At 43.5% G+C, this 10,630-nt stretch overlaps 2 long non-coding RNA genes across 2 annotated transcripts; one reads left to right on the top strand and one right to left on the bottom strand.

Annotated features, from left to right (window-relative positions):
• The first annotated feature begins 1,118 nt into the window (after positions 1-1,118).
• Positions 1,119-4,218, top strand: LOC125538913. The gene is made up of 2 exons (XR_007296539.1): positions 1,119-1,658; positions 2,322-4,218. It is a non-coding gene; the product is annotated as an uncharacterized LOC125538913 (long non-coding RNA).
• A 431-nt stretch (positions 4,219-4,649) lies between these two features.
• LOC125538912 lies at positions 4,650-7,534 on the bottom strand. The gene is made up of 2 exons (XR_007296538.1): positions 5,793-7,534; positions 4,650-5,631 (listed from the first exon to the last, which is right to left on the bottom strand). It is a non-coding gene; the product is annotated as an uncharacterized LOC125538912 (long non-coding RNA).
• Between the last annotated feature and the right edge of the window lie 3,096 nt (positions 7,535-10,630).

Genomic DNA, 10,630 nt, shown 5'->3' with positions numbered 1-10,630 from the left:
TGTTAGGCTGCAAATCAATCAAGCTGCCTGTGTGGTTGGTTGAGGCTAGCTTTGCACATATTGTGTGAGTTCTCATCAACGGTAGCGGCTTCGGGCGGTGCTCTATGGATTGAGAGTTGTCTAGCCGCTGATGGACTGCCAGGTGCTTGTCTGCAAAGGATGGGTGGGCCTTCTCCGTCGCCCTTATGCCTCTTAATCCGGCCGGACTCCATATGTCTCCGAATGCAGATTGGGTGGATCGGGATCTGTCCCATGCTGGGATGCGGAGGGTGTCGCTGGTGTGGCTGATCTAACATGATGTTGCCTGTTGGGCCCCATTGAAGGCTGGGTCATCTCGTCCCGGCGGCGGCCTCGTTGTTGATTACAGTGACCACCAAAAGGTCTTCATGAGGGTTTCTCCCCCTAGATCCGGTGGTTGACTTCAGCAATGAGATGCAAACTATGGACAATGGTTCGATGCAGAGGGATAGTGGTGTAGCAGGAGCGATCACATATCGCAAGTAGTTGCTGCGATCGCGGAAAAGTGGTGGCGACAACACGCGAGTGACTTGATGGTGGTGCTACTCGAGCTCCGGGGTGAAAGCCTAGGTGCCCCTGGTTGGTTATGCCTAGCAATGACGATGTTTTACGTTGTTATCTTGTTAAAGGCATTGCTCGGATATGCTCAGATTGGTTCTTCAGGGTGAAAACCTATATCCTGACCTTGAGTGGTTGGATTTGGTGACGGCGGCGATTGATCGTCGCTCCCTTCGTGAAGGCGCTGTTGTTGAGGAACCTCGTCATTCATGTGGTGTCATGAGATGGTTGGTGCGGATATGATCATTAATGTAGTTTGTTGATTGGATCTCATCGCTTTGTATTTTTTTCCTTGCTTACATAGCTTTAGTCTTATATGACTTTGTTATTTGCTGGCGGGTTCTTGTGTGCGTGTGTTGATGTTGGCTATGTGCATCCTAATTATGCAAAGGCTGGATGTGCTCATTATGCTTGTATCCTTTTGATGCTTCATTTTAAGCCAATAAAATTCATCTTTTGTCGAAAATGTATACAACCTGTGTTTTGTTTTACTCTCATTCTTAATGCAGAAGAAGACGCACAGCTTGTATGTTCTTGAAAAATAAAAAATAAAAAAGAGAGCTCATCCCCTTCCTATCGAGATCCTTCTTGCTTCCTACCGCCTGTTCGTGGCTTCCACCAATGCTGCGACTCGCCGCCACCAATCTCCACCAATCCCTCTCCCCCATACAACAAACAATCCCAGTTTAAATTTCAAATCGCTATGTACGCCGCCCAAATCCTTGCTGCCCATTTATTTCCCCCATTGCTCTATCTTTCTTTCCTCCACGCTCTGTTTCCAAAGCTCTCCTCAATCGCTGTCGCCCAGCCATTCCCGGCTACCGGTGTCGCTGGATCCCCATCGAGGGTATGCGGACGACGCAACCCCTGCCTCCGTTCTCGCTTGCCGTCGCCGGGACTGTGTGGACGCCGCACACCCTGATGGCACGCCTGCCCGCTGTCGCCGACCTCACGAGTGCAGCGCCGCCACGTTAACCAACATGTGGACCATCCATCCCGCTCAGTGTCGCCTTTGATTCGCTTCCATCCGAGCGCATCATCGGCTCTTCAGTTCTATTCACGCTTTCTGGCGTATCCAAGAGGTACACACCATGGCTCCTGATTGAGACCTAGGTCGGTTAGTTTATAGTTTAATGAACTGCAGTTTATTGTTGTAATTGAATGTATGCACGAGACTGGAATATAGGATTCTAAATTTCTTCCATGATGTTTTTACTTCCTGCACGTTCATGTCTTTCGGTTTGCTTTAGGCGTCAAAGAATTGAAACTTTCTCTGTTCTTGGTGTGTTCTGGAAAGTATGATTCATCTCCCCATTGTTGCATGTCTCTGCACATGAGCAATTTGTACTTCTTAGTGCTTACTGTAAGCAATTTGTACTTCTTAGTGCTTACTGTAAGCAATTTGCACCTCTCTGAACGTGTATTGTCATGGCTGAATGAGAAGAATAAGGTGCCTATAACTGTTGGTTTAACATGATGTCAATTTTTTGTGTGGCAGATTATAGTCTTAGATGCTTCGCAATTTTTGTCTTATGCAGATTGTAGTCTCAGGTCTAGCTCATATATGTTCACTCGCAAAAAAAAAAGCTCATATATGTTCAGTACATTTTAGTTTCTTGGGAAGTTTGATCATTGTGCTACCAACAAGAGAAAAATTATCATATTGCTATAAAATGTGCAGAACCTGCTCATAAGCGAATGGATTTTTTTGGTCATGTTTTTTTTAATTTTACTTATTGCTGCAGGTTTAAATGTTCTTTTGGGTGCCAAGTTCAGTCGTAGCCCTGCTCTTATCTCCTTCCACTGTTCCCAAGTACGGAGACTTGAGTCTGGTTAAACAGTTGTGCGACTAGAAATAGTCAGTGCAAATGTAAATAGTGAATACATATATCCTAAATTTCTTCAAATTATGAATTTGTGCATTGAACCGATTATATTTGTTTAGATTTTTTGGTGGCTATCATATAATATAGGTGGTGGTATCATGATATATCTTTTGTAAGTTATGTTCAGTTTTCTTTCGGGACAAGATGAGGTTACCGAAGAGTAACAGAGTGGAAGTGCAACCCATTCCAACTTTTGAGGATGTGCATCCTTACACAGTTACACAAGGTGTGGTATGTGTGTGAGTGTGTCTGAGTGTACCACAAATTTCACGCGCAGAGATTCCGTATGGGAGGAAAGAAGCTCAACATGGTGTTATTGGACGAAAAGGTAATGCTTATGTGCAAAAATAATTTCTGCTGTAACAAAAAATAATTATTAATAAACGTTGGATTGTCACTTTCTATCTATTTAATTGTCATTAGGGAGAACAAAAATGGCTGCTATGGGTATACTGTTTACTTGTAGAGTGATGAGTATATTATGTATGGAAGATGGTCGCAGTCTCGCAGAACCAGTTATGAGAAACGTGAACTATATGTTTGCAGATAATCACTTTGTGTTTCGTTTCACCTTATAGACGGTAGCTATGAGATCAGAAATGTGAATGAGTAGTTGGTCCCATGTTCCAGCCATTTATGCCTTTTGACAAAGTTTGGGAGTTCACCTTGGATATGACACGTATGTTGGTAAGTGCTTTAGTTTTCTTTCATATATTCTAAATGTTCTTTGGTCACAGATTATCTACTAATAGCTTATCCGTTAAAATGTTGATATCATTGGCATGGTTTTATTTGTAAGTTCTATTGGACATAAGGAAAGTTTCTACAACCGAAGAATCCTAGTGAGAAATATTGTTCTGCTTATCTGGTAGATGCCACGTATGTACATATTGTGGATTTCAAATTTTATCATCTACTTAATTCAAATCTCTCACATTTCTCTTCTGAAATTAATTGATTTTGTAGCTATAATATAGTCAAGTTAGTTGTATGGGACAAGTTAGTGACTAATAATATAAGTACATTGGAAAAACTTGCCGAGGAGCGTGCTATTGTGATGGCAACAGCGTTAAGTGCAAAACGCAATGGTTAGTCTATAAGTGAATGTGTTGTCGTATTTCATATAATAATGTTGCAAAAATAAATGCTGCTAATAGATTGATGTTCTGTTATTAATTAACTAGATCATAGCCTGCATACTATGGACTTTAGACTTTGACCCAAATATCACAGATGCACGGACTTTAGTAGACTTTGACCCAAATATCGCAGATGCGCGTGAACGAAGACAAAGGTAATTGGAAATTTGGTGGAAATCATTGAGGTAAAGTTAATCTGTCCAACCATACGTGAATTAATTGCTTGTAAATATTTTTGTGTATGATCAGTAATGAGCTCCCTGGACCAATCTCTCCTTGCCTAAAAGAAGATGAAGAATGGAGTCTAGAGTGACCGTGCCTTTTCCCATGATATAGCTTTTGAATATATGATGTTGTTGTCGACTGGAGTACAATCGGAGTCGGTTTAAGGGTCATTTGATTTTCTTTTCTCTTAGGGTTTAGGCTAGCATGTAGGTCTTGTAGATTTTTGTTGTGGGGCTGCTTTTGGATTCTGTTACTTTTTTTGCTTAATTTGGGTGTGATAGCAAGTGCTTGTGTGATTCATGTTGTAACTGCAAGTGCGTTTCACTTATGAGGTGAAATCTTAAGGTTGTGTAATGTCGGGAGCACTTTAGTGACATATCAAGTTTTTTTTTTCTGGCAATGCATGAGCATGCTACTAGCATCGACGGTTTTGGCTCCGTGCTCTTGTTATTCCACCTCATTTCAAGTGGTTCCGTAGCATAGCACGGGCAACTTACTAGCACACTAGTAAGCATGCACGTGCAATGCACGTCTCGACTAATATTATAATTTTCTGACAAGAAAATATACAACTTTGTTCTCAGAAGGTGGTTATACGCATCCTTATGTGTGAAAACATAAAGGAAAAGCTTTATGCTTAAACACACAAACAAAAGCACATATCACTGCTAGTTCCATTCTCGTTGAAGGGGGTGTATATTCACACTAAATTGCTCCAATCTCTTCATCTGAGCAACACACCAGATTATTTTAGTCAAAGCTTTGGGCATAACTACGATATTAGCCTCAGCCTTGGATTTGAATATCTTTAGCAATTCAATCATATCTTGTCCAACTTCGGCGTGCAAGGTTTCAGCTATAAACTGGGGAATCAACACATGTTCTCTTTATTTTACAAGGCTACAAGTTAAGTCAAAGTGAACACAGCTCAATTGTATGAAAAAGGGGGCACTTGGCCCACCCAAAGAGGGAAAGAGTTGTATGTGTTTTAGTAGAAACTTCTAAACACAAACATCATCTGCATAGTTTGCACTCCATAGTACAAAACAAGATTGACTTGTTGAAGGCTGGAGCAGAGTTGGCTTAGAATGCATGTTCCTTCTGAGCACTCGTGGGCTAATCCTTCCACAAGTGCTATCACCTGAACATATCTTTGTTCATGCTATTAAAGACATAAAAAAGAACACAACTGGCAAGGATTCGAGAGCTATAAAACTTTCTTTTTGCCAACGTACATTATTTGACAGGCAAGCAATGGCGATTCCATTATCGAGAATGAGATGTGGAAGCGAGTAAAAAAGGACATAACCTATCACAATTTAAAAAATAATACTACCTGTTTTTTTGTGGAAACCATTTGCACAACGTTGGCAAATGATATACTATGAGCAATAACATTGATATGTAAATATCATATAATTCAGCCCAACTAAAATGTGTTGTCTTGTAGTGGTATATATTATCCAAGTATTGGATTATATGTGATATTGATGGAACCACAAATGATAGGCTGTGTGTGTGACATGGTCAAAATTCAGATTGTATGACCAAGCAAAAAAATTAATACCAGTTTCTGAGCCTTACAGATGGCACTAATGCAGAGTTATTACCAAAGAGATGGAGCAATAGCTGATTAACAGTACGTGCATACTGGAAGTTTTCCCGGGCTCTGCATCTGAAAGATGAAGTAAAACAGATCTTGGAATAGGAAATAAGACTGGAAATTAGGTGACAAATAAGAAACAACTTATATGCAATCGGCGCATCTCATGCTCTGTATTATCTCATTTCTCTCCCGAAGCTAGCTGCAGAACAAGAAAAAAACAGAGAAAAGTAGAAGGATGAGCAATGCAGTCTGCATCATGACACATATAGCCTAAACCTCAGTTTAGGTTGACCAAACATAATCTGAACTTTAGTTTGTCATATACAGTTGAAAATATGGAATGAGCAGTGTAAACTTTACAGGTGGAGATCCTGGGGATCATCGAGGCGGAGGTCCAGCAGCTTGTCGGGGCAGAGGCGGAGGTCCTGAGGCTCGGCCGCGACATCCCAATACAAATTTCCTTTGTCTCCGCCGCCGGCGTCCTGGGCGGCGCGACCACCAGAGCTAGGAAAATTCACGTGATAGTTCATATGCTAGAAATTCAAAAAAAAAAAAGACACGATTGTGGAGAAACACCCGAACAACAATATGCAATTTTAAAGCACACCACCAACTGAAATTGCCTCTTCAAATTTCCTGGTACAAACCTAAAATTATCACAGGAAGATAATAATGGTGAGTATGTGCATCTTTTTCTGTTGCAAGCTTGGTGGTGTTTTTCTAAGCCTGCGACATGCCCAAGAACATAGAACAGCATGCACTTTGAGACTTCAGATCATATTTGTATACCATGACAGTCTTTTAGATCTCACTATAAACAGTCAGATCAAGTAATGAATTGTCCTAATTCCTTAGCGTAGTGGGCCAGTTCGCTTAGATGGTCAGACAACAAATTCTGGATACCAGTAAAGATCTTAAGTGCCTTTAGGTGTTTGTTGAGTTGATCTATGGATGCGGTTTTATTGTAGATGATTATCTAACTTCGAAGCAAGGTCAGCTCTCAAAAGGTTCACCACCGGCCTATATGCAGCACCTAGCTTTATCTCCTCCGGCTATTTCTGAATACAATGTAGTATTATCACGGCTACAGTTTACTAATTCTGGTCAGAGAGCACAAGCTAGATGTGTAAATAATGCATTAAGATATCGTTCGAACTAACAGAAAGTGCTACTGTGGTAATGAAAAATGAGGTAAAAAACTGAACCTGCTTTTACCTGCTGGTGGATAATGAACTTTTTCTCCTTCAGTAGCACAAACTTGAAAGCGAGTTCGTATCAAATTTTCTTCGCAGAAGTTTGCACAAATTAATATAGGATCATGATCCTGGTCAATGTTAGGGGCAATAGTAGTAAAGCCAACAAAAAAGGGCCATCATGATACTGGGTGATGTCCGTGAGGTCTGAACAAATGCAACAAATTCGTATGTACAGTACGCAAAATCATATGATTGCTGAAAATGGACCATCATATATACCTGTAAGAGGTTGGGGAAGGCACGGTCAGCGTTGGTGTTCTGGTGCAGGTCGCCGGGGCCAGAAGAGAGGAGAGGTCGTCATGTCGAGCTCGCGGGGAGAGGCGGCCGATGATTTTCGCACCGGGAAGGGAGGTCGGGGATGGGCGGTGGCCTCCTGTACCACCTCAGCAGCTCAGCTCCATCTCATCCACATTGGATGGCACCGGACAGGGAGGTGGCCGTGAAGTTGCAGTAGGGGCACCACCTATAACCAAGCGGCGCGGCCTCGGCGGCCAAGCGGAGGAGCGGCAAGCGGCGACCCGCGACCCATGCGTGAGGAAAGGCTGGCGGCTGGATTGTGGTGACGGCCTGCGTTGGGCGGCGGCAACCTTCCGGCCCACACGAGCGGACGACGAAGGCAACAGGGAGCGCGTCAGCGAAGGCGACGGGGAGCGTGCCGGCGCCGTTGGGGGCGGAGAGAGATCCGGAAAAGGTAAATCGGGGGAGCGAGATCGTGGGGACTCTCTCGTGGAGGTCGTGGGCTGGCAGAGTATTTCGTCCGCTCTTTGAAATTGTTAGACGCACTTTTAGTAAGGGTTGGTTGTTACGTCAACGATTAGATCTAATTAAGTGGATCTAATCGTGTGACTCTTATTGATCTGGATTGTTGTGTGTATTTTAGGCGGGGTTCACTTAGAGATGAATATGTTTGCTTGTTTAATAGTAGTAGAGATAAACAGACACCATGTCCTTAGTGAGTCTCTACTAGACTAGCTCGTTGATTAAAGATGGTTAAAGTTTTCGTAACCATAGACACGAGTTGTATTGGATAACGGGATCACATTATTCATAATTAGGAGAATGATTTGATGGACAGACCCAACCGTAAGCTCAGCATCTGATCGTGTCACTTAGTTTAATTGCTACAATTTTTCTTCATGCCAAGTATTTGTTCCTTAGACCATGAGATCATTCCACTCCCTAATATCGGAAGAATATTTTGTGGGTTATCAAACGTCACTTCATAACTAGGTGATCATAAAGGTGCTCTATAGGTATCTCAGAAAATGTTGCTGGGTTGCATGGATAGAGACCGGGATTTGTAACTGTGTGACAGAGAGATATCTCTCCGCCCTCTCGGTAATACAACATCATGAATATCTTGCAAGCATGTGACTAATGAGTTTAGTCATGGGGATCTTGTATTATGGAACGAGTAAAGAGATTTGCCAGTAACGAGATTGAACTATGTATGAAAATACCGACGAACGAATCTCGGGCAAGTAACATATTGCCGAACAAAGGAAAGTGTATACAAGATTAACTGAATCCTCGGCATCGTGGTTCAAACCCAATAAAGATATTCGTTTAATATGCGGGAGACAATATGGCATACAGGTCCCGCTATTGATAATTGATCGGAGAGGAGTCTCGGTCATGTCTGCATGTTCTTGAACCTAGGGTCACACACTTAATGTTCGGTAATGCTAGGGTAGTATTGAGATATTAATGTTGGCAAGACCGAAGGTTGTTCGGAGTCTTTGGAATGGTCCGGAGGTAAAGATTTATATGTGGGAAGTGGTTTTTCACGGTTCTGGAAAAGTTCACGAATTTTCAGTAGAGTATCAGGAAGGTTCTAGAAGGCTCTGGGGGTTCCACCGTGGGGCCCAATGACTCTAAAAGGACCCACATGGACCGAGGGGTGGGGCTAAAGCCCACATAGGATGGCCACATCAGCCCCCCAATGCCCATGTCGTTTAAATCTAGAGATAAGGTCTTATCTCTAAATTTAAAGGGATTTCTCCCTTGTGGCCAACCCTAGGAGGGTTTTGGCCGCCCTTGCCTCCTAGCCTATAAAACGAGATGGGAGGCGCAGGGGGCAGCCATCCCTTCACCTAGCTGCCACCCTCCCTCTCCCATCTCCTCCTCTTCCTTCGTTGGCGCTTGGCGAAGCCCTGTCGGTGATCCGCTGCCGCCACCACCACCATCACACTGACGTGCTTGCTTAGATCTCACCTACCTCTCCACCCCTGCTTGCTGGATCAAGGAGGATGAGACTTCATCGAGTCGTATGTGTGCACATCTTAGAGGTGTCATTCATGCGGTGCTTGGATCGGATTGGATTACGAAGGAGTACGACTACGCTAACCACGATCCTTAGATCGTTAACACTTTCGGTCTATAGACACCTTCCCCTCTCGTTGACAACATCTCCATAGAATAGATCTTGGGTGATTCGTAGGAATTTTTTTTGTTTTCCTTGCAACGTTCCCCATCACTTACTTGCCCATGAAGACCTCGAGAATTTTGAGGAAGCTCATCATTGAAATGTGCAAGTCAAGTTCTATAATGTAAAAGCGACAGACTATCACATGCATGAACTAATTCTCCTTACCGAAAACGCAAAATGGATCAAGCCAAATTTGCTTTTCGCCAGAGCTGACCGACCCGTCGCTGTCCTCCTTCTGCTCTTTAAGAGGCAGTCCGGCCATGGCACAGACTGCCCCATTTTGCTCTCGGGCGAGGACGCGCATGTTCCACCATTGCCGCTTCTTTAGGATCGGGTGCGGATGAGTTCGTCCACTGCGGCAGCGCGCGCCGCCACCACCATGTCGACAGCGTGGCGGGCCTCGGCCACCCTTATCCACTCCTTCCCACGACGGGCACATCGGGCCCTGTACCACACATACTGAGGCAATGGACCTCGATGATCCAGCCCCAACGGATCTGAGCGTCCGTTGCGCCGGCGCAACAGATTCGCGGGGGGACATATCCCGCCATCAGCCGGGCGCGGCCCTCCGAGAGCAATGCGGACAGTCATTGCCTCCTCCAACCCGCAAGGGACGACACCCGGTCGATGGATCTAGAGTGGCCGGAGTCAGATCCGCTGCCCGCCAAGCCGTAGAAGGCTGGATCTCTGGACGGAAGCTTGGGGGCGGAATGGAGTGGAGTGGAGTGTCTAGGGTTTGACCCAGCAAATGGATGGGGACGAATATATGTGGGTCGGGTGGGCCAGATCCGACGTGACAGATGCGTTCGGTCGTGCCTGGGCCTCCCCTTGTCTGCTCCAGATTTCTGCTGGATATAAGGGGTGACTGTCAGCCTGGCATTTGAGACGTGACAGACGTTCGTCTTGTTCTCTTTTTTTACCACTCTGTGACCCGACCGTCCATCCAGACGTTGGGGAGAGGGGTTTGAGACGCCATGCCATATAGGGTCTCTTTGGTAGCATTCCCAACCTAGCATGGTTGTTCTCCTCTGATACATGCTCAGTGTAGATATGTTGAGTACATGCATTTGCTGTTGTTTGATAGTAGTGTATATATTGAGACATGCTAAGCTGAGACTCTGTTTGGCAGTTTGCATCTGTTTAGACATGTCGGGCGGCACTGTAGCAACCGGTATTTTCAAATAAGTGAACAAAACATTTCAAAAATGTGGACAATTGTTTGAAAACATGGAAAAAACAACATTTTTGAAAAATTAAACATTTAAGTTTTTTTTAAAATAAACAAAATCTGAAAGTTTTTTTAATTTAAATAAAATTTGAAAATCTGAACATTTTTTAAATTCTTTTTAAAAATCTGAACTTTTTTGTAACAACTGAAACAAAATTTAAAATCCTGAACATTTTTTCAAAATCTGGACATTTTTCCAAAAATTGAACATTTTTTTGTATTCTGAAAATTAAATTATTTTTAGAAATTCTTAACATTTTTTGAAACACGTTGTCGCTCGATTCGT

This window comes from Triticum urartu, chromosome 2 (genome assembly GCF_003073215.2).
Source record: "Triticum urartu cultivar G1812 chromosome 2, Tu2.1, whole genome shotgun sequence".
NCBI lineage: Eukaryota > Viridiplantae > Streptophyta > Magnoliopsida > Poales > Poaceae > Triticum > Triticum urartu.
Note: the sequence above shows the minus strand (reverse complement) of the source record. Positions and strands in the feature narration are given on the sequence as shown.